Below are 23,799 nucleotides of genomic sequence, written 5' to 3'. Positions count from 1 at the left end.
GTAAAAATTGTGGTGTAGTACCTGATTTGTTGTTGAAAAACTCTAAAAAATTGTGTGAATGATTGTTTTATTTAAAGTTGATACTGAATTAAGGTATCTTTTTAAACTATAAAGCATCAAGCAAACTATAAAGCATCAACTATAAAGCACCAAAAACTAAGGATTGATAAATCTTACACCAATCTGCAGCTATTTGGCGAAGAAGGTTGTGCTTTTTGGAGATTAATTTGGCGAATAATTATTGTTTATTTGAACTCAGTAACTAACTCTTTGCGTTACACCAATCTGCAGCTTGTAGGCGAAGAAGGTTGTGTTTTTTGAAGATAAATTTGACGAATAATTATTGTGTATTTAAATTCTGTAACTACCTTTTTGCGTTGAATAATGGTATGGCATCTTTCAAACTTATAAAAAATGATTTCAGACTTTTACTCGAAATTTTAATGCTAATCATTCTTCGATTTCAAGATATTGACAATATGGCGGCCTAAATGATGGTTTGCTCACATTAAGTGCACTGATAAAATATGAGTTCTTGTCAGATTTAGTTGACATATTAGACGCAGCCTATCTAATACCAAGTAAGTCTCAATTCTCTTTACTGATATTCATAAAAACATATTGATTATTTTCAATTATTGACCAAAATATTTAAATTTTCTTTCCTTATTGATTTGACAAACTACTCATACAAATTGTTATAACATACATACATGTTTTCGTTTGTATAATAATGATATTTATAATCTGATAAGATTTAGATAAATCTGTCAATGGTGTAAAACAGTTTTATATTATTTAACTTCGATTCACGTCTGTTTCGTTCGNCTTTTCAGGTCTACGTGAACCCCCGTGTGATCTCCTATGGACCCCTGGGGGTCCACCTGGACCACTTTGGGAACCTATGATTTAGATAAATCTGTCAATGGTGTAAAACAGTTTTATATTATTTAACTTCGATTCACGTCTGTTTCGTTCGAATTCTGTCCGTTCTGTGTGTATATTTGATTAACAAACAAATCGCATCTTAAGAAATATTGTATTTTCGAATTTAAGAAATATTGGCTTCAAAATTTAAGATTCTTATTTTATATTGAAACGCAAAAGTGACTTTGCTAATTCTTAAGTGCATCATATTGTAATTTAATTATAAATTTTAGTGTTACTGAATGACAAACATTTTATTTTATATTATTTTATAACCGTCGTTGAACAGCCAAGCCAATTTTATGTGTTTACGACTACCAATGTTCAACTCCATAGACTTTTAATTTTGAACCCAAACCAGAAGACAAGGGAACTCTTGGACCGAGTATTGGGAGAAATTTGCCTTCGTGGTGGACGTTTTGATGAAACTAACCCGCATACCTCGAACACCTTAACACCTCGAGAACCTCCCACGGTTAACCTGACGGCAAGGGGACTCTAACCCATGATCCGCCTACCACTGTAGATATTCACGTCAGCACTGTGNTTATATTATTTTATAACCGTCGTTGAACAGCCAAGGCAATTTTATGTGTTTACGACTACCAATGTTCAACTCCGTAGACTTTTAATTTTGAACCCAATCCAGAAGACAAGGGAACTCTTGAACTGAGTATTGGGAGAAATTTGCCCTCGTGGAGGACTTTTTGATGGAGCTATTCCGCATTTGCGTTGCATGGAGTGTAAGACCACGAGAACCTCTCACAGTTAACCTGACTGCAAGGGGACTCTAACCCATGATCCGCCTACCACTGTAGATATTTCACGTCAGCACTGTGGTCGGTGCAAGCCGGATGAGGAATTCGTATCGACTGGGATTCGAACCCGGTTCGCCTCATTGGAAGGCGAACGCTCTATCCCCTTGTTTCACTACACCGGGAACTATCTTTGGTTCTGATGTAGTGTAACACTTATAGTAAAACATTATTTCGGTTTAAAGTAGCTGCTACCATTTTTGGGGTTCAGATACAGTGTACGGGTTCTTAATTGATTAAAATCTTTCAATTATCAGCAAAATAATATATATCATATTTAGAATCCCAACATCCGTATTAAGCAAGATCAAGCATTTGTATAAATTTGTTCCCGATTGTAATTATATTCTATGGTAAATCATATGTCGTTTCTCCCTTAATACATTTTAAAGAATTTTTGAAGTTTAAATATTAAAAACGCTGTTGATGATTTATGCACAGTTCTCCCAATAAATACCTAATAATGCATTTTTAAAGAATAAAAATCGTTCCAACATTTAATAACTAATTAATAATTGAATGAAGAAGAGTAGAAATTTCACCCCACAATGCTTTTTGGTCCTCTATGCACAGGAAAAGGTACTTTGAGTGGTTTCTTAATTGCTTAAGCTTTCACGGGGAGGATTTTCTGGAGGATTTGAGGGAATCCAATTCTCTTCTCTCGGTGATTGGTTGACGGAACTGGAGATGAATTGAAAATCATTTTCCCAAAGGTATTCTGGAGATGCGATGAAAATGATTTGTTTAGTCCTGAAAACTATTTACAATTTGTTTTCAAATTCATTATTTGTTTCCTAATATAAATTGAAATTTTATCAAAATTTTAACCTTCTATAATATCATATTATAAATGTGATGTATGTTACGGATAAGGAGGGAAAAATTAATCAAAGTTTACTCGGTAAAAATAGTGATTTTAAAATGTCCAAAGCTTCCATTTTTAACCAGTAAAAACCATTTCCAACAAATTCTTTTCTGATAAAACCAGAAGATAACATATCTTCATTAAGCACTAAGTTAAATGAATAACTCTTAATCGGTATATTGCTTATATATTTATTACGATGTTAAGATTCACAACTCTGACGTTTTTTGAACATTCAGGTCCATTGCCTAAATTAATGTTGTTGTTTTTTTCTTTTAATTTTGAGAATTGTAGAAAAAAAAGAGAAAAAGAATGATTTGAAAGAATATAAAAAAACAATAGAAAATATTATAAATCCGAAAAAAATTAAGTAAAAATTAGAAAAAATAATAATGAAAAGATATAGTTTTTTTTATCAATTCACACGATTTTATTCACGAAGATTAGTGCTTTCTAATTTGTTTTATTATAATCCAAAGTAAAATTTATCAATACAATGATGTGAAGAACATCAGAAAAATTCAAATCAATTCGTTAACATAATTTAAGGAAGTAAAGACAGCAGAAAAATTCAAGAAAAAAATTCCAAATGTAACGTATCCAAATGAGAAAAAAACGTATTAAAGGAGAAGAGAGAAAAATGCAATGTACTTACGTTTAATTTGTAAAATTGTCTTAAAAATATTTCTATAAAGTTGCCAGATTATAAAATATGAAATTAACGCGAAATAGGGTGTTGAGGGATAAATTTTCAAGGAGTATTCATACTAAAACTAAGGACCTATCTGATTGGTCCTTGGATTTGCCTGAAAAATCGATTTACTAAAGGTAATAATATATCAAACTTGACTATTCAAAAATTTTGTTTAAAAAAATGTCGCATTCAATGCTAAAATTAAAAATTTTAACATTTTAATCCAACGTCTTTTCATTAATTATTTACTTGAATTTTAGAGGAGGTTGCTAGTTATTTATAAAATTTAAAACTATTTACAATAAGTATGTTATTATGCTTATAATGTTATTAATGTTATTATATTTATAATGCTAATTTTAACTCTCGATTTTCACAAACTCGTACAAATTAGATTTGCGTATAGCAACAATTATAATAATCTAGAATATGAATAAGTTTTTCTTAAATTATTTTTAACATTCAATTAACTCATTGATTTTGAATCGTATTTAATTTGTTAGAAAACAGTTGCTTTTAATCAATTTTGAAAGTTATGAATTTCACAGCGTTATTTTATAAAGTTCCCCAAATAGCACATTCAAAATTTTCAGTATTGTTTATTATTAGAATATATTTTACCATTACACCAATTTTTTAAACATTTCTTTTCTCAAGGAAAACTTTTTACTTCATGGAGATTTCAAAAAGGCATTTGCAACCAAAATATTTCAAATCACAAAATTATTTTATACATCAGACGTTACAATCAATCTGATGTAAGAACCCTCTCCTTACCTTGCACTAAAAATGATGGATTGATTTATCGTCATGAGATTAGGCTTGCATCAATTGTGCCTTACCAAAAAAATGATGGATTGATGTTTACTATATATCATTATTAAAACATTTTTGAAAATATAAATATATTGCTTCCTTCTTTCCTTTTATGATTACAGTTCCTCTAAAGACAATTTTTTGATGCATAATGTAATAATGCTATCTTCATAAAACTATTGTTCAATATGAAATTCAAATGACTAAAAAAAATCGTGGCTATAATATCCAAAACTAAAACATCCCAATAGTTCCTTTGGTTGAAGTTCCAGAAAAAGCATGTAATAACTGTTATATATAGAAGGTCTTGGCTGATATATTGTCACTGTTATTACCAATCTGACTATCAAGCATAAATCTCGAGTCAGCTAATATATATTACATTTTCGCCTTCGTGATATTTCTCATATCAAACGCATCCACGGAGGATGGGTTTAAGCGAAGAAAGTAAAGAGTTGGCAAACAAGAAAGAATTTCTTATTACGTGAGAAATGTGTATGCATTATATAATAATATATTTCTCGAAAAGGTTCTTTTTTATCTCTCATCCTCGAGAAATATCATTTCGAACGTCGAATACGAGTGATGAAATTTATTTCTTATCACTAACTTGTATATGAGATAGCTGCAGAGATATTTATAATACATAAGGAAAGTATAAGAATATCGTGCTGACTTCGTTTTCAAACATAAGTAAGGAATATTTAGCTTATAAATTCTTAAATGCATATTTTAATGATATTTAGTAATAATTTTTTTAAAAATGTTTTTATTTCTATATTTATATGTAAGACAAATTACGAAATATTTTGTTTTATCTTAAAGAAATGGTTTTTGTTCTAAAGGAACTGTCTGCAATCGAATGTAGTGCCCTCAAATTTACAATATATATGGAAGTATGGTATCAATTATAAATAATTAACAATGTCTTCTTAATTGTTAATTTTAAATCAGTTACATTAAAGAGCATTTTGACGTAGAATACAACTTAATTAGAACATAATGAATGTATTAATGTCTTCTGTTAATTTCCATTAATGTCTTCGAATTTGATGTTGAAAAACCCAAAAATTTGAGGGAGGGACTACTTTATTTCAAGTTAACACTAAAACGATCTTCATTTACAATTTAAAAGGTGCATGAAAGCTCTAAACACGTGAAATGCAAAAGGTTTAATCCAAGATCACGTGCCCTTACAAAATTCGTTAATTTTTTTCGCAACCGAATGGCATTATTGGCACATTCTGGATATCGTCTGCAATTGTTTTTAATTTATAACGAGTTGCGACGAGTGCTTGTGGTTGTCTTCTGGTTGTTGTTGCTTTTCATCGACAGAAGCTGAAGTTCAATGTCAAAATAGGGATGGATGTTTTCATTTGTGTAATGATGATATCTATTTTTAAATTTTAAAGTCTCTATAAACTATATTATATAATTTTGAAAGTTATTATTTCTATCAGCTTTTACTCTCTTAAGCCTAGTTCGAATTCGCCTGTGCTACGTGTGACTGTGCTACGCGAATGTTTGGAATACAAACTAATTTTACTCTCAGAATTAGAGTATGTATGCAATTTAACTTACTAATTATTACTTTATATTGTCTCCTAAAGGTAATTTTACTGACTCTTAAATGCATCTTACTTTGCTGTAATTATAAGATTTTATGTTACTGAATAGCAAACATGGCGGCTACTTCACGCCAAGTTGTGTTAAAGAACATTCTAAATGCTTTACTGCACCAGGAATTAGCCTTGGTTCTAGGTGTACTGGAGCACCAAGTGGAACATAACTTAGGTGTAAAGCAGCAATTTTTGGTACAAAGGCGTAATGAAATTCCATCCACAAGTACAGAGGGGTGTGGAAGCACACTCCAAGAAGATGAAGAGGTATCACAAAACATATGGTCACAAACCTCGTTGAGAGGGTGAAAACTCGTGCTAGTTTCAACATTCCACTGGGAAAAAATTTAAGAAAATACTATAAGCTTGATTAAATGATTTACTTGATTATCTTATGATAAGCACTTTCTGACTTTATTGCACGGCAGTCTACAACAACGTAAAAATGACTTCATCGCGTACTCGAAGATGAAAGGTATATATTCAATGTCCACTGAAGCGAGGATAATCCATGCTATGAGAAATGAAATTAGCCTATTGTCACTTCTAGATTCAGAGCCTACATGCGTTTTTTGTGATTTTCGTGGTTTTTGACTAAATGTTTTCAACCTCTTGATGCTTTTTATCTGAATTTGTTAGTTGGATTTGTAACATCCTATACATTTATTTTAATATGCAATGAAGAAAAAGCCTTATCATCAATGTTAAGTCACAGAATAAAGTTAATTTTTATTTTGCTTCTTGAAACTGATGATGTTTTTCAATGACTTAAGACCTGAAATCTTTTCAGTGGCATCCTGAAACTTTGCATTATCAGCGCAATTGATTCAAAGTTGAACCATAATGTCAGTATCTTGAAAAATCACAATGGGGTAAGCTTATTAAGGCGCTACACTGAACTACGTTTCCGTTCGAATCGAACTATAGTTTTGCGTTTTCGAGCTTTAAAAGTGCATTTTTGTTTCAGATTCGAATCATACAGAGGCGCTGCAGCAAACTTAAACGTTATTATGGTTCTAGATGATTAAAAAATTCAAAAAGTACCAGTAGTTTTAAATGTATAGGGGTTAATGAAAGGTGAATAAGCGTGATAGTGTGTCAGAAATATTGTGGTAATAAGCAGAGCCATGAATTAAGGTAAAATGTGCATACCAAAGATTGCGCTGACTTACCACCTCGAATAAGAAAAATTAAAACTCCAAGGTAAATGTTCTCAGATGCGAAAAACGTGCACAAATACAATTATGTGTACGCGAATGCTTATCGTCAAATGTTTGCTATTTATGGACAACCCTTGTCTAATGGTTGTGAGCAAATGGTGTAAGAGTTTTCGTAAAGAGCATCGTACATCATCATCGGATTTTGCAAGACTCTAGATATGCATCAAACTCTTATGAAACCATTTCCGTGGATTGCGTTTGAAAATATCAGAGGTAATCTTAAGAAAGGTGCTGGTATTCACATTATTATTTTCATACTGAGCAACTAGGAGAAGGTAATATGGCATCCAAATTTTCATACGAATCAATAGCTATTCAAGACACACTGGAGAAATACATTCATCGCAATGATATATTGACAAGGCAAAACGATTTGCAATTCAGAAACTATTAAGATAATTCAATAAGGAAGCTTAAAGCTCTATCAAGATGATCACCGACGCCTAGATATAGATCAGTAGGAAATAGAACACAGACTTTTACAACGGATGACTGTGCAGTGCGCTAAATAACAAAAATGGATCACCCTGAATAACTTTTGATCTAGTGATCGGATCTTCCCATTCTCGGACTCAATTTTAAAGGTAGCCGCTATCTGGGAAATATTGTCTGGAGAGTTTGATCAGGAGAGTGGTCCAAAGTTTAGATCTCATAATGTTAACTTTTTGCACATTTCACCATAAATCGCAAACTTTTTAAGTGAACTGAAAAGTTTGTGCAGACAATTAAAAAATTTGTTTAACCAAAGATAATTCTATGCAAAAAATAATTTTTAGTAAATATTTATTATTTCATTTAATATTAGTCAAAAAAAATTTGAATTGAATTTTACAACATATAACATTTTACATTTTACAGCAATTTTTAAAAAAAGCAATTTTAAAGAGTAAAATAACAAAGCTTAATCGAAATCGATTGAATAGTTACTGAGAAATAGAGTTTTTAAATTTACGACTCCTTTACAACCCTAAATGCTTCTATCGCTAATGTATTTATGATGTTCTCATATGTACTCATCATTTGCGCTAGTCACATGGTTTATTTTAAATCTGAATAGTAATTATTCATTTTGTTTTACTGTTTTGCACAGAGCATGTCCTCTTTCCGATCTAGTGCCACTGACTCCTAAATTCCATTCCTTTTTGTTTTAAAAGAAAATATTTTCTTTAGTGTTGAAATCAAATACTTTTCAAAAGGATCGAGCAAATATTTTTTAAAAATTTTCGTCACTATTTTAATATCGAGTCTCAATATGTGCTCCTTATTCCACGACTAACATTGTTTCAAATGTACTTCTCCAAAGTAGAGTTTCAATATCTTTTAGCCGTATCTGGCGCATATTCAAAAGTAATTAATCTAAATGCATCAACTAAATATCTCTCGGAATCTTGACTAGTTGAATGATGATTCGAGTTTTCCCAATCTAATGCAAACCACTAATTCCAAGTTTACTCTCCCAAATCCGTCGGCGGATTCGCGAACGCCGAACAAGTAATTAATCTGAAAATCACGTTCGTTTCATTTAAACTAGGTTTACGTCATTGAATCAGATATTTCTAATCAAGCAACCTCTATCTGTGATTATGTTGAACAGGGGAATCAGGCTACTCATTTGTCTAAAAGCAGTCGGACCAAATGGTCGATAATTATTCGCACTTAGATAAAGAATAGTGTACTTACGTAGGTGTGGAATATAAACTGTTATATGTGTCTGGAAACAGTTAAATGTCGCAAAAAATCCATAATAGATTTTTTTGAATTTTATTTCATAACCGTTGTTCAACAGACGACCCAACTACGACTACTAATGTTCAACTCCGTAGCCTTGGTAATTTTGAACTAATACAGAAGACTAGGAGAATCTTGGATCAGTACCCCCAGAGGTATGATTTGTTATGAGAGGACTTTGTGACTGACTTCAGTCACCATTTACTACACGGGGAGTCGTCGGCCGACGGGGATTGAACCCACAACCTCTTGGACATGGGCCTAGTGCCCTACCAAACAGGCTATCCCGATTTAGGCACAACAGATTAAAAAAAATGCTTGTGTGAAATATTCAAAAGATGCATTCAGCACCACAATGGCATAAGGAAGAGAGCCTTCACTTCCCAATAAGGTGTCCCAGTTTCAAACTCTAGCGATGGGTAATCAGTTCCAATTCTACTACAGGCTCACACCGACCGCAGTCCTCACGTAAAATACCCTCTGTGGGAGGTGGATCATGGGTTAGAATCTTTTTCCGTCTGGTTCACCATAGGAAGTTTCCATGATTTTCCATGTAACGTAAATGCGGGTTAATTCTGCCAATTATCCCTCACGAATGATAGTTAACCTCAAAGCTGGATACTGGGTTGCTTCACAAATTATAAGGCCCACTTGGAAAATATTGGATGATCCCCTCCATACATATTATCTGTATTCAAAGATAAAACGTAATCTAAAATAAAAGCGATGTACCAGCAAATATTTTTGTGGAAAGAAATTGATAAAAAAAATGTCCTACTTGAAAAAGAAAAATTGTTGACCACCAGGTCTAGACGACATTTGACTTCAAAAATGACTTATTTAAAAAAATAAAAGCGAGTGAAAATTTAGATTTTCATGCTTGTTCTTTTAATTTTTTAGCAGCCCTATATTTTCAAATAATTTTAAAATTTGTAATCCCTATTCTGTATAACAATTAAATTTAAAATATATATTTAAAATTAACTAGAATTCATATAATTATAAGTCGTAGTGTAGTACTATTAATTTGTTTTTCTTTCTTCTTTTCGTCTGTTAGGTCTACTTTTTAAAGGTTATGTGAAAAATAGCACGGTTATTTTTATTGAGTTTTTGCCTTATCTTTTTGCAAATCATTCGCTTTAATCTCACCATGTAAAAAATAATACCTGATCTAAGAAACTCATTTTTCAGAACAGTACAAATGAGATTTAATTACATTGTGCAGTCAAATCCCAAGCAGTTTTTAAAAAATAATCTGTGAAAAAAATTATTTTAAGAAAACATTGAGTTATTTACTTATTTTAATCAATTTAAACATCTCCAAAATTTATGTAAGACCATATATTAGTTCTTTATGGAAACAAGTGTGGGACCTTCAAGTTTAAACAACAGCTCTGTAAATCAGAAATTAACCCTTTGCCTGTATTGCGTCTACAGTGTGCTGACGTTAAGTTAATGGTTAGCCTATTAATGGTTAACCTAAGTTACCTATTAGGCACATTCGATTGCCTCATCTTCGCTTGCTGTTTGGAGAACACCCTCATCAATGCAGTACTCTATATAATGGCCATTGAACAGCTGACCCAATTTTGAGTTTACGACGACCGAAATCAATATCGTAGCCTTGTAATTTTGAACCTACTCTAGAAGACGAGGAAACTCTTGGATTAAGTGCTGGGAGAAATTTGCCTTTGTGGAGGACCTTTTGATGGAACTTACCGCCATTTGCGTTACATGGTGAAGAAAACCACGAAAACTTTCCATGATTAACCTGACGGCAAGGCACCTCATACCCTTCAAAAATATACAAAATTGAAATATCTGCTTAACCTGCTTTCATTTGCATTTTAATGCTCTTTTTTCGCCGTGTACCTGTTTATTAATTTTATGTATTTAGTATTAAAAAAATTAATTTAACGTTTTTTTAGCACCGTTTGCTTGGCACAGCTTGTCCTCCTTGGGATCTTCTGCTATTAAACCCTACATTTAATTCAATTAAAAATCTTCAATACTCCAACAATAATAATAGAGTGAAACAGTTTTGAAAAGTAATAATTTACTTACGTTTGACGACTTATCAAAATTCTGCGTAATTTCACGTGCATAATGAAAAAAAAAGCGAAAAATGAACATAAATCATTTAAAATATTATCTGTATTTGATGACAGATGATTGCAATTCTTCTTTTCCTTTTAAATCGTCATTGCTCAGTATTTCAATTTTCTTCTAAAGTTAGCACAAAAAATATTTGAATAAATAATATCTTAAAAAAAATATCCAAGCATTTTCATTCATTCTGTCAAATATTTTTCTATCTCAAGATTTTGTTTAGTTTAATTTTGTTTTATTTAATTTTGTTTTGTTTACTTAAAACCAAATTGATTTCGATAGCTACAAGGACTTATGACAATCAATCAATATTTTTGAAGATTGAAGACATTTTTTTTATAGTTTTGCGATAGATGATAAATGAATTTTGTGATAAGTTGAGCGGAAGAGATTTTTAGTTTACGATATTTCTTTTTTACTTTTTCATTGCAAAATGGTGCATAATAATGTATTTGATCCTCTGCATGTTCTTGTTTTTAAACCTGCAATCAACTTTGAGTGATTTATTATCTGGTGTTGCTGCCTCATATTTGTGTCAGTTTTCCAATTGTTCACACTTTTGCATTTCTTTAAATTAGTTTATTGTGTTTTTATTCGTAAATCTTTCAAGCAATTTTCAGTATTTTCGTAAGTCAGTTTACTTAAACAAATTTAATTTCAGCTCTACAACGTTCAACTATTTATTTATTTATTTTTAAATTTTTTTTTTAATTTCTTACTGTAAATACAGTGATGTGCGTCGATATTTTCAATCATTACTTTCCTTAACACTAGAAAGACTGAAACTTAGAGTATACCTATATTGCCCAAAATCAGTCAAAATGACTGCATTGTGAAAGAATAACTAATGTGCAAAGAAATTTGTTTAATTAATTTTTAATATTTTCTTATATTATTTACAGTTATGTAACAAGTTATTAGTAAATATTAACAATAGAACATTTACTTCACCTGGAAAGAAAATATTAATTTATGCATTATTATTCGTACATTTTTTCTCAAATGAAGACGCAGTTAAAAAGCAGTCAAAATGACTTCCTTTAGGCAATCTAGTGTTAATTTTAGCATCGGTCTGTAACTTTTAAAATAAAGTCACATATTCTATGTGACATCTTCCAAAAATATTAAAAGTGCAGTTATTAAAAAAATGTGGACAAGCTAACTTTTTATATAATGATTGGATTTTCACGTACTAGAATTTAATGGCTCGACAGAGTGACTTTAAATATGCTAATTAACTAGTGCAGATGATATTTTAAGTTACAAAATGAAACACAAAAACATATTTCGCTATATAACATGTTTTCGGTGGATTAAGATTTTACACCCTCATTACATGAGGGTTGCCACATTCTGATAAATATGGTAAAACTTATAAAAATGGAATAAAAATATATTGTTTTGAGTACTAAATTCGAAAGTTCCTGCTGATTCAACATTGAGAGAATTTTTGAAATATTAATTTTATATCTGGATTAGAAGTCCAATGTGAAATGTTTTAAATTCACTGTCTTATACGGGATCTTTCCAACTATATTATTTAATATGTTGCTTTTTTGGGTTAAATTTTGGCGATTCCTTACAATTAAGTACTTGCACTTCAAGAAGAACTCCCATCCCCACATATGGGACCTATGACGTTAGCACCAGCTAATCTTTATCAGTAAAATGGCGTTTTAAAGTTCAGCTAAGCTTCTCTACATGAGTTAGAATGTTAATTAACGATGGGTTAATTAAGTACAAAGCTCATCAAATTAATTGAAATACAATTCTCTCACTTCTAATTGTTTTACTTAACTTAGATTTATTATTTGTTTATGCATCTTATTGCAACCGTTATGTATTTTTGCATTCTGTACCTGGCAACTTCGATGCATAATTAGTTTGTTTTTGCTTCACATGGCTGTATGCCTTTATTTTGTGTTAAGTCTCTGTGTAGATATATAGTGAAAAAATTGAAATGTTTGAGAAAGAATCTTTGTGAAAGAATTTAGAATGTGTCACTTAAGGGAAATGATACTTGACGTGCTTGGCTTACTCGAAATAGAGTTGAAAGAACAGTTGCTAGCATAAACAAGTGCCACGTTTCAACAACCAATCAGGATCGAGATACTCACACTAAGTCACTTGCAGACATCCCATTTTTTTTTTTTTTAAACTTAGAATTAAATTTTTACAAATTTATGTCTCTGAGTCTATTGCGAAACAGACAAAAAACAGACTAATTTCGTAACCAAATAAAATTAAAGAATATTTTAATTCAGCTTGATTTGCAAGTGACACTTCGGTTAATATTCCTTATAAGTAAAATCCCAAATACAATGCCTAACTTCTCATAACAATCAATATTGGTAAAACTGCCACGGCCTAATGTTTTATTCCGATACACCTGTTGTAGAGAAGATTGAAAGGGAAATTATAGTCAGTGGTCTGCCAAAGTCCTCTCATTACTCAACGTTATATCGATTAATCGATTTAAAACTGTCGATAAGGAAAACAAATCACTTTTCATGAAAACTTAAAATTAATGCTCTCTTTTACATCAACTACTGCATGTACCATGGTTTAGTCATTGAGGATACAATGTTGTGAAACAACGTGTGTAAGAAATTAAAATTTTGTTTAAATGTACGATAATTTATAGTTACTGTCATAAGCAAACAGATTAGTTTTCATTATTTATGAATTTATTATTTGAAAATGACACTTACATTAGCATTTCGTTTCGCGCAGTAACTAGTTCCTATAAATTACCAAATTTTGCATGGAGAAAAAAAAATTCCGGTGAAGTTACCGTCCAACCGAAAACCATAATTCTGGTTAATAAAACCAAAATATACAGTATTTAAATCATTCAGTAGGTAATTTTTCCTTTCATTATCAATTCAATACATGGAAAGGGCAATTACAATATCATTTCAATTTAATTAATCCGTTACAACAAATTTCTAAATTCTGCTTGAAGAATAAAAATTCTGGTACAATTACCGTTTTGTATGACAATAACATTTCTGGTGAAAGAAAACCACAAATCTTGTTAATAAAACCAAAATAAATTATTTGGCAGCTTTTCCGTTCGTTCCATTGTGGTAACGTTGGGTTACCGAAAATTTTGGTCTGATTGAATTATTACCACATATTTAATATAGCATACAAAACTTAAAAGTAAATTTATCCGAATAAATGGTATTTATGATATGATTTCTAAGGTATCAAATAAAATTACCAAATTTTATCATGTCTTATAAAACCATATATTATTTTTTATTTTCCAAAATCATTAACAATGTGTTTCGGTAAAAATTACCAAGCTTTTTAGTGTTCTTATTGAGCTAGAAACATGGAAAATTTTACCATATTCTGGTAGTTATCTTATTGTGTTTTTTTTTCTTAGCTTGTATAGGGGTTTAAAATACACCAAGCAGAGGGTTAAAAAATTAAAAAAAAAAATTTTCTAGCTAAAGTAGTTATTCAAAGTAGTTATATTTAAGTCATTAGTTATTTAAAGTATTTATAATTAGTTATTTAAAGTAATGGAAATAAAGATTAAGTTAGAAATTTACAACATAGTAAAAAATATGTAAGAAAAATAATGAAAAACTAAGTTTGTATTAAGTGAAAAAAATTTAAAAATAGTTGAAATTTTAGATCAAAAATATATAAAAATAAAATCTAGCTTAAAATACCGAAACCAAATTCCAAAAACATAAATAAGCATGGTAGGTTTTTTGTTTAGAAAAAAATATCGTTATTTATATAAAGAAATGAAAATGGAAAACAAGTAAAATTTTACGATAATCTGAAGAAAACAGTAGAAGGAAAAAGTGTGAAATAATTAAAACTTGTAAACAATTTTTTTTACTGAAAATAATAAGAATAAAATTTAAAATAAATTTTGTATTCTAAATCTTCTACACGCATAAATTAAAATTAAAAAGTTTCATTTTATAACATTAAAAATAAATTAATTAATTAAAAGTAATGGAACGGAAAATTAAACGTAGAACTTGCCTTAGTCTAGAAAAAAAAATGCATAGAAAGAAAATTATTAAAAAGTTGAAATAGTTAAAAAGAAAAAACAACATGAATGAGAAAATTTTCTATATAGAAAATATCGAAAAGAAATTTTCAGGGGAATTCAATACATTTTTAGTTTCGCATAAAACAAAAACAAAAAAACAAAACAAAACAAAACTAAGGAATAACAGAATTGATACATCGAAATAATGAAAATTGTTTTTCAAGAAGGAATTTCTTAAAACATTTATTCTCCAGAGGCATTAAAACATTTTTCTAAACATTTGTAAATTAAAATGTCTTACATTATTTCCTTTACCTAAAGTCAACATTTTAATTTGAAATAATTTTTTTAAAGAAATTTTTTTTAATGAATAGAGGAAATAAAGCGTATGTACTCTCAATGACGGACCATCATTGAGAGCTATTTCCGGGATTTTAGTTTGTATCTCCTTTGAACTAATGCTTTCATTTTTAAAAGAATTTTTTAAAAAAATCACTTATTTAAAAAAAGAAATAATAAATTAATGAATTTCCGTTAAAAAGAAACTAAAAGAAAATCGTACTTTTCATCGCGCTCTCTTTCTTTCTTCTATTTCAATACAAATCCTTCTATTTTTCTTTCTTTACATGTATATCTATTTGTCCCCAAATTTTTCTTTTTCATTTTTTGCTTTTAATTTTGTTAAAATATTATATTGAATAATTAATTCGTCATACCACCATAAAAAGGACTAAAATTAATTAACATGTTTGAGGTTTTAAATTTTTGAAATTTTATCTTCTGCAATGATCATTTTTTTTTAGAAATAACACTGAATATTTTGGAAGAATATTTTGACTGCAAATTTCTAAAATTAACACCTTTATTTTTAAATGAATTAAAATNTATATATATATATACACGATTTTCAAATTTTCTTTTTATTGCTAGTGCCCCTCAGGGGGTGATTTGATTTTTTGGTAAACACTGGGAGTCATGACCCCAGGGTGCCGTTGTGATCTGTCCTCCTTTGATTTCCTCGCCCTTTACTTTTACTTTCCTCTTCCTTTGTCTTGTATACCAAATTTACTGGTCAGGGCTTTTCACTGGTGTTCTATTACCACCCTATTGTATCGGATCCTGAAGAGAAGAAATAACCCATATATCTGTAATGCGTGGAGACCCGTGTCCCTTGAAATCCAGGTAGTTGAGGGACATACTTTTGGCCACGCTTCAGGTAAACGGGTGGCATTAACCGACTTGTCACGAACGTCATCTGTTGGGCAACGTCAAGATCGGGTTCACTTACTAAACGCCTCGTAAAAGGTGGGAGCTGCTTCAGGGGTGGCTAGCGGGCATCTCTGGTAAAGAAATTCGTGATATTTTCCGTGGCTGAAAATGGCGACCGACTCCAGGAATTACCCAAAATAGTCAAAGAAGAAGGAAATAAAGCCCATCAAAGTTTTGAGAAATCTAATTTTTAATGACGCACGCTGAATCCCTTCACGTCCAGTCGTGTACTATTATGTGTCTGTAAAATCAACCAATTGCACTCTCGGATCGCAAACCGAAACTCTTTTCTCAATAACATCTACCAAGCAGCCTACTTTTCATTAAGGCATCAAATGGTTCGAAACATGCATCATCATTGCAAAGATCTCTATATGCCTCTTCACCACTTTCTAAAGCTTCAAAATGTGATAAAACTCGCCCTTTACTCAAGCAGCAACAAAAAGATACGAAGCCACAACCTATTTGAAATGGTTCAATTGATTATAAAGATTAGTGACGCCTCTGGATCACCTTCCGCTGTTCCGCAGCAACAACGAATATTTTGGCTTTTCCCAAAACCATCACTCCCCAGGTCCGGATGCGGTCAGAAGTATTCTTGGTCTCAATGTTTCCTTCATTGCAACGACGACGGCTCCCAGGCAAGTCTGGTCGAAAGTCAAGACTGCAAATGGTATTTTCCGGAAATTTCTCCTTCTAATATTTGAGAAGAACGGCATCAAGTACTCTACATCTGTTAACGTATGCATTATTTTAGGGGAAACATTTACTGGTATCTCATGCCCAGGCAGTTATAGTTCCAAAACCAAAGTTATAGTTTCCAAAAACACTGAAGCAACATTGAACGTCAAAATATTAATAATGACAGCCGTCAACTCTTATCATATAATTGTAGCTATATTCTTCATAAGTTGCACAGAACCCTGTTTAGAGCTACATGCACACGTCCCGGTCACACAAGTCTAAACAAAGCAGACGTTTCTGTCTAGTTTGCGTGAAACTAATGAAATAACCATATTAAAGCTAGATAACGACCCAGAAACCCATACAACTATCGTTCTATAACGTTAACCAGCTATTTTGGGAAAACGTTTGAGCGCATGGTCAACGTGCGTTTTGTGCATTATCGAAGGAAAAAATGCGTCTCTGGTTTGTTTTTCAGAAAGACTTTCAGATCAACAATAAACAATAAACTGGATTCTAGAATTTTCATATTGCTTTTGTCCGGCGTAATCATCTAGCCTCTGTCTTCTTTGATATCGAGAAAGTCTGTCATCAGACTTGGCTATATGGAATTCTGAAGGTCCTGTTTGATATGAATCTCCGTGGACAATTGCCTCTTTTCTAAAAAAACTCTTCGCGTTATTTTCATTATTATTAAATCAGCGTTATTTTCATGTTAAGTTTGGGTCTACCTTTTCTGGTTTTTACATTCAGGCTAAAAGTGTTCTTCGAGGCAGTTTTATAAGTATATTGTTTATCATTCACATTTTACTAGTTTTAAACGTACTGACACCTGCTATCTATGACTTTCTTTATGTTGATGATCTACACATATCGTGTTCGGAATTAGATAAGAGAGTCATTCAGCGACAGCTTCAGTTGGCTGTGAACAAGATTTTAGTCTGGTAAGATCACAATAGCCATATCCTTTCATCAGCTAAAAGTTGTTCCACCCATTTTTGTCGTAAACGCACTTTGATAAATGACTCTTTAATCTCCATTAACAACACTGATAAACCGGTTGTGTCTCACACAATGTGTCATTTTATATTGTAATTTAACCTTTCGCCCTCATATAATACAATTGCGCAAACGATGATATCAGAAGCTGAATGTGTTGTTTGAGTTGTCAAAAACATTCTGGGAAGCTGAGGGCAAGGCTTTCCTACACACTTACCAAGCCCTGAAACTATCACGGTTTGATTATAAAAGCACAGTTTGTGGTACTGCAACCACTTCTAACCTAAGAGCCTTAGAAACAGTTCATTATAATGCTTTGCACAAATGTTAAGGATCATTTCGTAAGTCCCCAGTTATAAGTTTATAAGTTATTTGCCATCAAATACCATTTGATGTATGCCGTATGCAGCTGTCTCTTCCTTATTACTTTCGTATCAGGCCCTCTAAATCCCATGACCAAGATCTTTCACCAAGATTGGAGAGGCTGTATTTTGCTTGACCTTCATATGTTCTCACATTTGATTTACTTATTCAAACATTCGATATTAGTGAATTACTTTCGCAATCAGTGGATTACTTTTTCATACCGGTTTGGCTCATCTAGCCATATCAATTTATTTCCTCATTAATGTTATACAGTAGAGCCAATATTGTACACTGCTTTTCCCGTCATCTCTTCCCTGCACATCGTCACCAATATTCTTCGTATGTGCTGATTTTAACGAACGGTTCAAAATCTGCTGGACGGTTAAAACTACCTATACCTATAAAATCGCAGATATTTGTTCCGTCTTCACTGCTAAAACTGTTGCTATCCTTTTGGTATTACAATTAATTTCCTCACGCTCTACTCTATTGTGCTGCATATTTTCCGATAGTATGAGCGTTTTGAGCCAATTAGTAAAGTCTCGCTTAAATTTTTATCCAATTCCATGCTTTTTTATTCATTTGCCAATCACTTTTCAGAAGAATGGCTTTGACATTCTATCTCGCTGGGTACCGAAAAATGTTGATAATCCAGGGAATAACCTAGCGGAATAAGCTGCATGATCTGCCACATCTCTCTTAATCCTGTCGATACTTGTCTCAGGTATGAAACCATAAGTATTCTATAGTTTCTAACATCATTATGGCAACAACAGTGAGATCTTAACAATTTTAATAACCCACATAGCATTGAATCAACACCTTCATGAAGAAAGTAAGCCTCACCACGGATCAACTGAGTGGTCCGAAGAAATGAACATAAACTGTGCAGTGGATGAAAAATAAGAAAGATCTCTCTCTGTTCGGGCTACTAAGCTGTGCAGTGGATGGAAATAACAACGATGTCGTTGCGTTTAGACAACTAAAGGATCACAGTTCTTGTTTATGGTAACCCGTGCTGATGCCTTCTCTTTTCTAGGAGGTATTGATTAAATCTTATTTGGAAAATCTTCCGGTGCTGCGTTTGCATAGTGCAGACGTAAAGCTAGTCCGTCTCAGAATCTGTCACACTCGGTTTACTGTGAATGGAGAAACTCCTCCCAAATGCAATGCTCGTAACGTTTCTTTCACAATTCGTCATGTTTTAATAATGTGCCCTTATTTTAACCGATATCATTTTACTTTTGTTGGGAGTTCTGTCCTGTGTACGCAGGATTAATTGAATGACATTCATCATCCTTTTGACTTTTTGCGCATGTGCATTGTTGGTATTAACAATATATAAGTATCTTATTTACGATTTTTCTTTCGTAAATATCTTGTCACATTTAAACCTTTTTATTTATTTCTTGTATTTTATATTGCATACACACTTTTTTTCTGATTTTATTCGATTACTTGCGCCATTTCATCAATTTTAATCTTACGACAGTTGAAGTGTTGTATGTACTTAGGGTTTTTATCTGTGTTAACATATTGTTTGGCACAGCGTTACCTTTTTAGAATTTTGTGCCACTAAGCCTTACATTCAATCAATTTAATTATTAGTGATTTGTTGATATTAAAATAATTTTTCATTTGCACTGAATGATGAGTAACAATCAATGCATAGGAACTATTTAATATACAATTTTCAATTCATCTTTGAACTGTTAATTTATAATATGAAAATTTATAAAAAAATTTACAGTTTTTCCTGCATTTGTTCTCATTTATACTACTTAACCTGATGCATAAATTGCAAGTAACAAATAACGAAAATTATATCAAATACGACTCTCAAATGTTCTTTTTATCGCTTGATTATTGATTTTTTAATTGGAATATGATGTTTAAAGAATAAATGATAAACAAATAACAGAAAAAATGAAAAGATATTATTAATGTTTTTCACCCTCAGCAAAAAAAAATTAATCCTCTCTAATATAAATTGCAAATGAAAAAAAATCTAAATTTAAAACCATTTATTTTAAATACAACACATGTCGTGGAAATGGCAAGTTTTCATTGGAAAGGGGCTTCTTTCAAATCATTTGCATACATTTTTGTAATGCTAATTTCTTTAATCCTTTGATTTCAGTCGCACAAAGACGTCGAATTTTTTTTTATCTCTTAATTCCTTAAAAGCTAATGAGGGAGGGATATTTTCCACTGCAAAAGCCCCATGAATTGAATCGAAAATCAAAGAAAAGAAAGAAAAATCACAATGGTACCGAGAGTTTTGGAATCAAATCTTTTCAAAAGAACTTTCAGTTAGGTAACTTCGTAAGAGCTTAATTAATATATTTCCATCTAAAAGAGTTGGAATTCCTGAAATCCTTTATCGTTTCGGTTTTTTTTCTCTAATGATCTCTTTTAAACTGGGAAACAGTTTAAAAAAATAGAAAAGTTTCAAAAGAATAATGGTGAGCAAGAATTGAAATCTTTCAGAAGTTTTGCAAATGAATTTAATTTGAATTTTTTTTCCTCGTTTAATATTCATGTCTTATGGGAATGTTTTAAACTGTTTTGATTTCACAGCAGCATGAAAACGTTTTAAACTTCAACAGTTTTTTTTTTTACATTTTCGTCTCGATATTTTTATTTTAAAGTTAAATGTGTGAGTGTTTTACGAAATTTTTCCATTTTAAAACATTTGTCATCTTGTTTTTTCCTAAGTCATTTTATGTCATTTTTATTTCTCTTTTTGCGGTCTTTTTCCCAGTTCATTTCCGGGCATGCTGCTAACCATTATACCAATGGGTAGCAGCAATAGAAGTTGCGTAGGCTACAAGCCACGACTAAAGATCGAACCCCTACCCTTCGCAGTAACGGTACAATCCCTTTAACCGATTGGTCATATTGCACGAAGAATTTACAGTGTATGGACCAAAATCATCTTTGCTTGGTTACCTTATGACCGTCAAAAAAAAAAAACTAAAAAAAAAAGGCCGTCCAATCAAATTGCAAAATCAGCTAATCTTAATGGGTCGTCAATAGCAATTGGAGGGAGATTTTTGGAGAAGATGGTGATTGGATAAAAGAAGAAAGCACGTGTAATAATAAGTATGCTATATCGATTACCTTGCATGCTTGTAATTTGAAATTTCCGTTGAAACTGTCAGTTGAGTAGTCACTCACCCTACTGGTGGAAAGCGGGTGGTGGTAAGTTCGATTCCGACAGTCAACTAAATAGAGTGCTTGTTTACACTCCAAGATAGCACATTAAATCCGTCCTAGTTGAAAGTCTTCCTGTTGGTTGCCGTGTGGAAAGTAGGGTACCAGTTCATGCACTGTCTGTGCCGTCTGAACGGAGTCAAATTTCCGTTGCATTACGAAAATGACTGTTAAAAATCAGAGCCATGAAAGCGGGGATCGGAGCTTAGTAAAGTTGGATGATGTCTTCTCGTTCAATTTTTTATCTTTGGTTTAATACTGTTGTGCCGCATCCGACTATTGAGCCGCTAAACTTTACAAAGAATTCAGTGCTATAAAGCCTCAAGATCAAAATTTTAATTAAGATATCCACACTGATTCTTCTTACTCTACAGTCCTTAGCAGTCCATTGTCCGGTGGTGGTTGGTTTAAGTTCAGGAGACTAATCATTAGAATTTACATTATTTTATTTAATTAACATCGGAAATATAAAGTGTAAAGAAGGGGAATATAAATTAGCACAGCACGTCATACTACAGAGGCAGTTTGAATGAAAAATTAAAAGTGCTTGATCGTAACTATCGCGGTTTGACAATAATTTTTTGTAGCGCATAATCCCATATATTTATTCGTCTTTTAAGAAAAGAAAAAATCGATTTTGCAACTAATTGGAAAAAAGCTTATTTATAAATCAATTTTTTAAATTATTATTTTGCTAATCAAAAATACTTTATTTTAAGGGAAAACAGGCTTAAAATCCAAGCTTAACAAGACAACTTCGTTATCAGACATATCTTCGTGACAAAGAACAAATAAATACGGGAGTAGATTTCAAGTAATTAACTACTATTACATTTTATTCCAAAAAAAAAGTACTATTAAGTTTCCTCACTTTATTTCCGCAAATGTTACCATTTAGATTTTCAGATAAGAAGAAAATGTGTGCATTAGTCTCTGTGTTAGACGAAGAGGCTTAACAAAGCGATAAAAAAGAACATTAACAGCTCTCTAAATAAATAATTAGAATAGAATTGATTTTATGTGTTCTACTCAGTGTTTGTTTGTAAGGTTTAGATAAATAATAGACTGCGTTTTCTGTTCATTGAAATCAGTTTTTATGCTATTGCTTGTTCGTAGAAATTCATTAAGACAAATCTACTATCATGACAATTTGGTATTTTATGTAATTTAGATAAATAATCTATAGAAATAATAAGTGACGAAAAAAATTCATAATTGCGAAGGAATTGAATTCTTTTTCTAATAACCCCTTTAATTATGTGATAAAAAAATATGATCATTTGAACTAACGCAATACTTGTAAAGTTTAAATTGGCCAGATATATATTTTTGAAATGTTTTGAAAATGCATGATTATTTTCTTAATAATACCGTATAATGTATACGAAAAAAGGCTTACAAATCTCATCTGAAACATTTAAAATAATTTTAAATTTCAGAACTTCAAAAATTGGTATTTCCGATTTTTGATTTTTTTGAAAATTTCTAATATCAAAAATGTTTGCTTTCGTTTAATTTAAAGTGTTCATATTTTAATTCTCTGTAACAAATTTTGTTATAATTGTTATAAAAGTTAAAATTGAAACTAATTAAACTCTTTAATTACTTTTCGCAATTTCGAAACAAAATTTGAAAACGTTATTCTGAATTTTTATTAAATTAAAATAGCTAATGTATATATTTTTTGAATTTCATACAGCTATCTTTAATAGATTATGGAATACATCATTTTAAAATTAATAAGAAATTTTAAAAAAAATATGAACAAAAAGACTTTTTAGAAAAAAACATTACGTTACAACATCACTTATGTTCAACAAAGGGAAAAAACAAAATCATCTTTCATTCGGATAGAAAGTTAGAAAAAAAATCATTATTTAGAGAAATAAGTGCATCATTTTTTTTTTTTTTTTTTTCAATTTTCAAAATTTCTCAAGATTTATAATACGACATAGTACTTTGAAATATTTTATGCATTTTAGTTACGTTTAACAGGAGCTTGAAAAATATAAATTAGTAGAGAGATTCAAATAGCTTAATGTCCATAATGTGCCAATTCGAATGCTATTGCCTGGATTAGATTAGCTCCTCAAAAGCTAGTGTGAGCTAATTCTAAAGCAGGAAAAAAAGAAAAAATCTTTTCTGGTTTACTTTAGGATCGCACACCGAGAAAACAGTATGGTCAAAACCACCAGATTATCGTAAAATTTTCTGCGTTTCTAAATCTTTGGGAACACCAAAAACCACAGTAATTTTTAACGAAGAACCTTGGTAATAATTATTTTTATAAAATTAACAATAAAATACACTTTCATAATATGTGATAAAATTTAATAAAATGGTAAAATGTGGTGATTTTATAATGATACTTTAAAGCATGGCATAGATACTATTTATAAGGTTAAATTTAATTTTCAATTTTGCATTTTTTGCTCAATGCTTTTTTATAAA

The 23,799-nt window shown here is 31.1% G+C and overlaps 1 protein-coding gene across 2 annotated transcripts in view; it reads left to right on the top strand.

Annotated features, from left to right (window-relative positions):
* The first annotated feature begins 272 nt into the window (after positions 1-272).
* Positions 273-23,799, top strand: part of LOC107457355 (tyrosine-protein kinase RYK) — a 168,831-nt gene continuing 145,304 nt past the window's right edge. The window contains exon 1 of one of the 2 annotated variants that reach the window (XM_071178372.1): positions 273-581. The gene's annotated coding sequence lies outside the window, so the exon portion shown is untranslated. The remainder of the gene's footprint in view (positions 582-23,799) is intronic. The other variant, XM_043046728.2, reaches the window with a different exon arrangement.

Source organism: Parasteatoda tepidariorum, chromosome 3, assembly GCF_043381705.1.
Source record: "Parasteatoda tepidariorum isolate YZ-2023 chromosome 3, CAS_Ptep_4.0, whole genome shotgun sequence".
Taxonomy (NCBI): domain Eukaryota; kingdom Metazoa; phylum Arthropoda; class Arachnida; order Araneae; family Theridiidae; genus Parasteatoda; species Parasteatoda tepidariorum.
The sequence above is the reverse complement of the archived record's forward strand: the minus strand, read 5'-3'. Positions and strand labels throughout refer to the sequence as shown.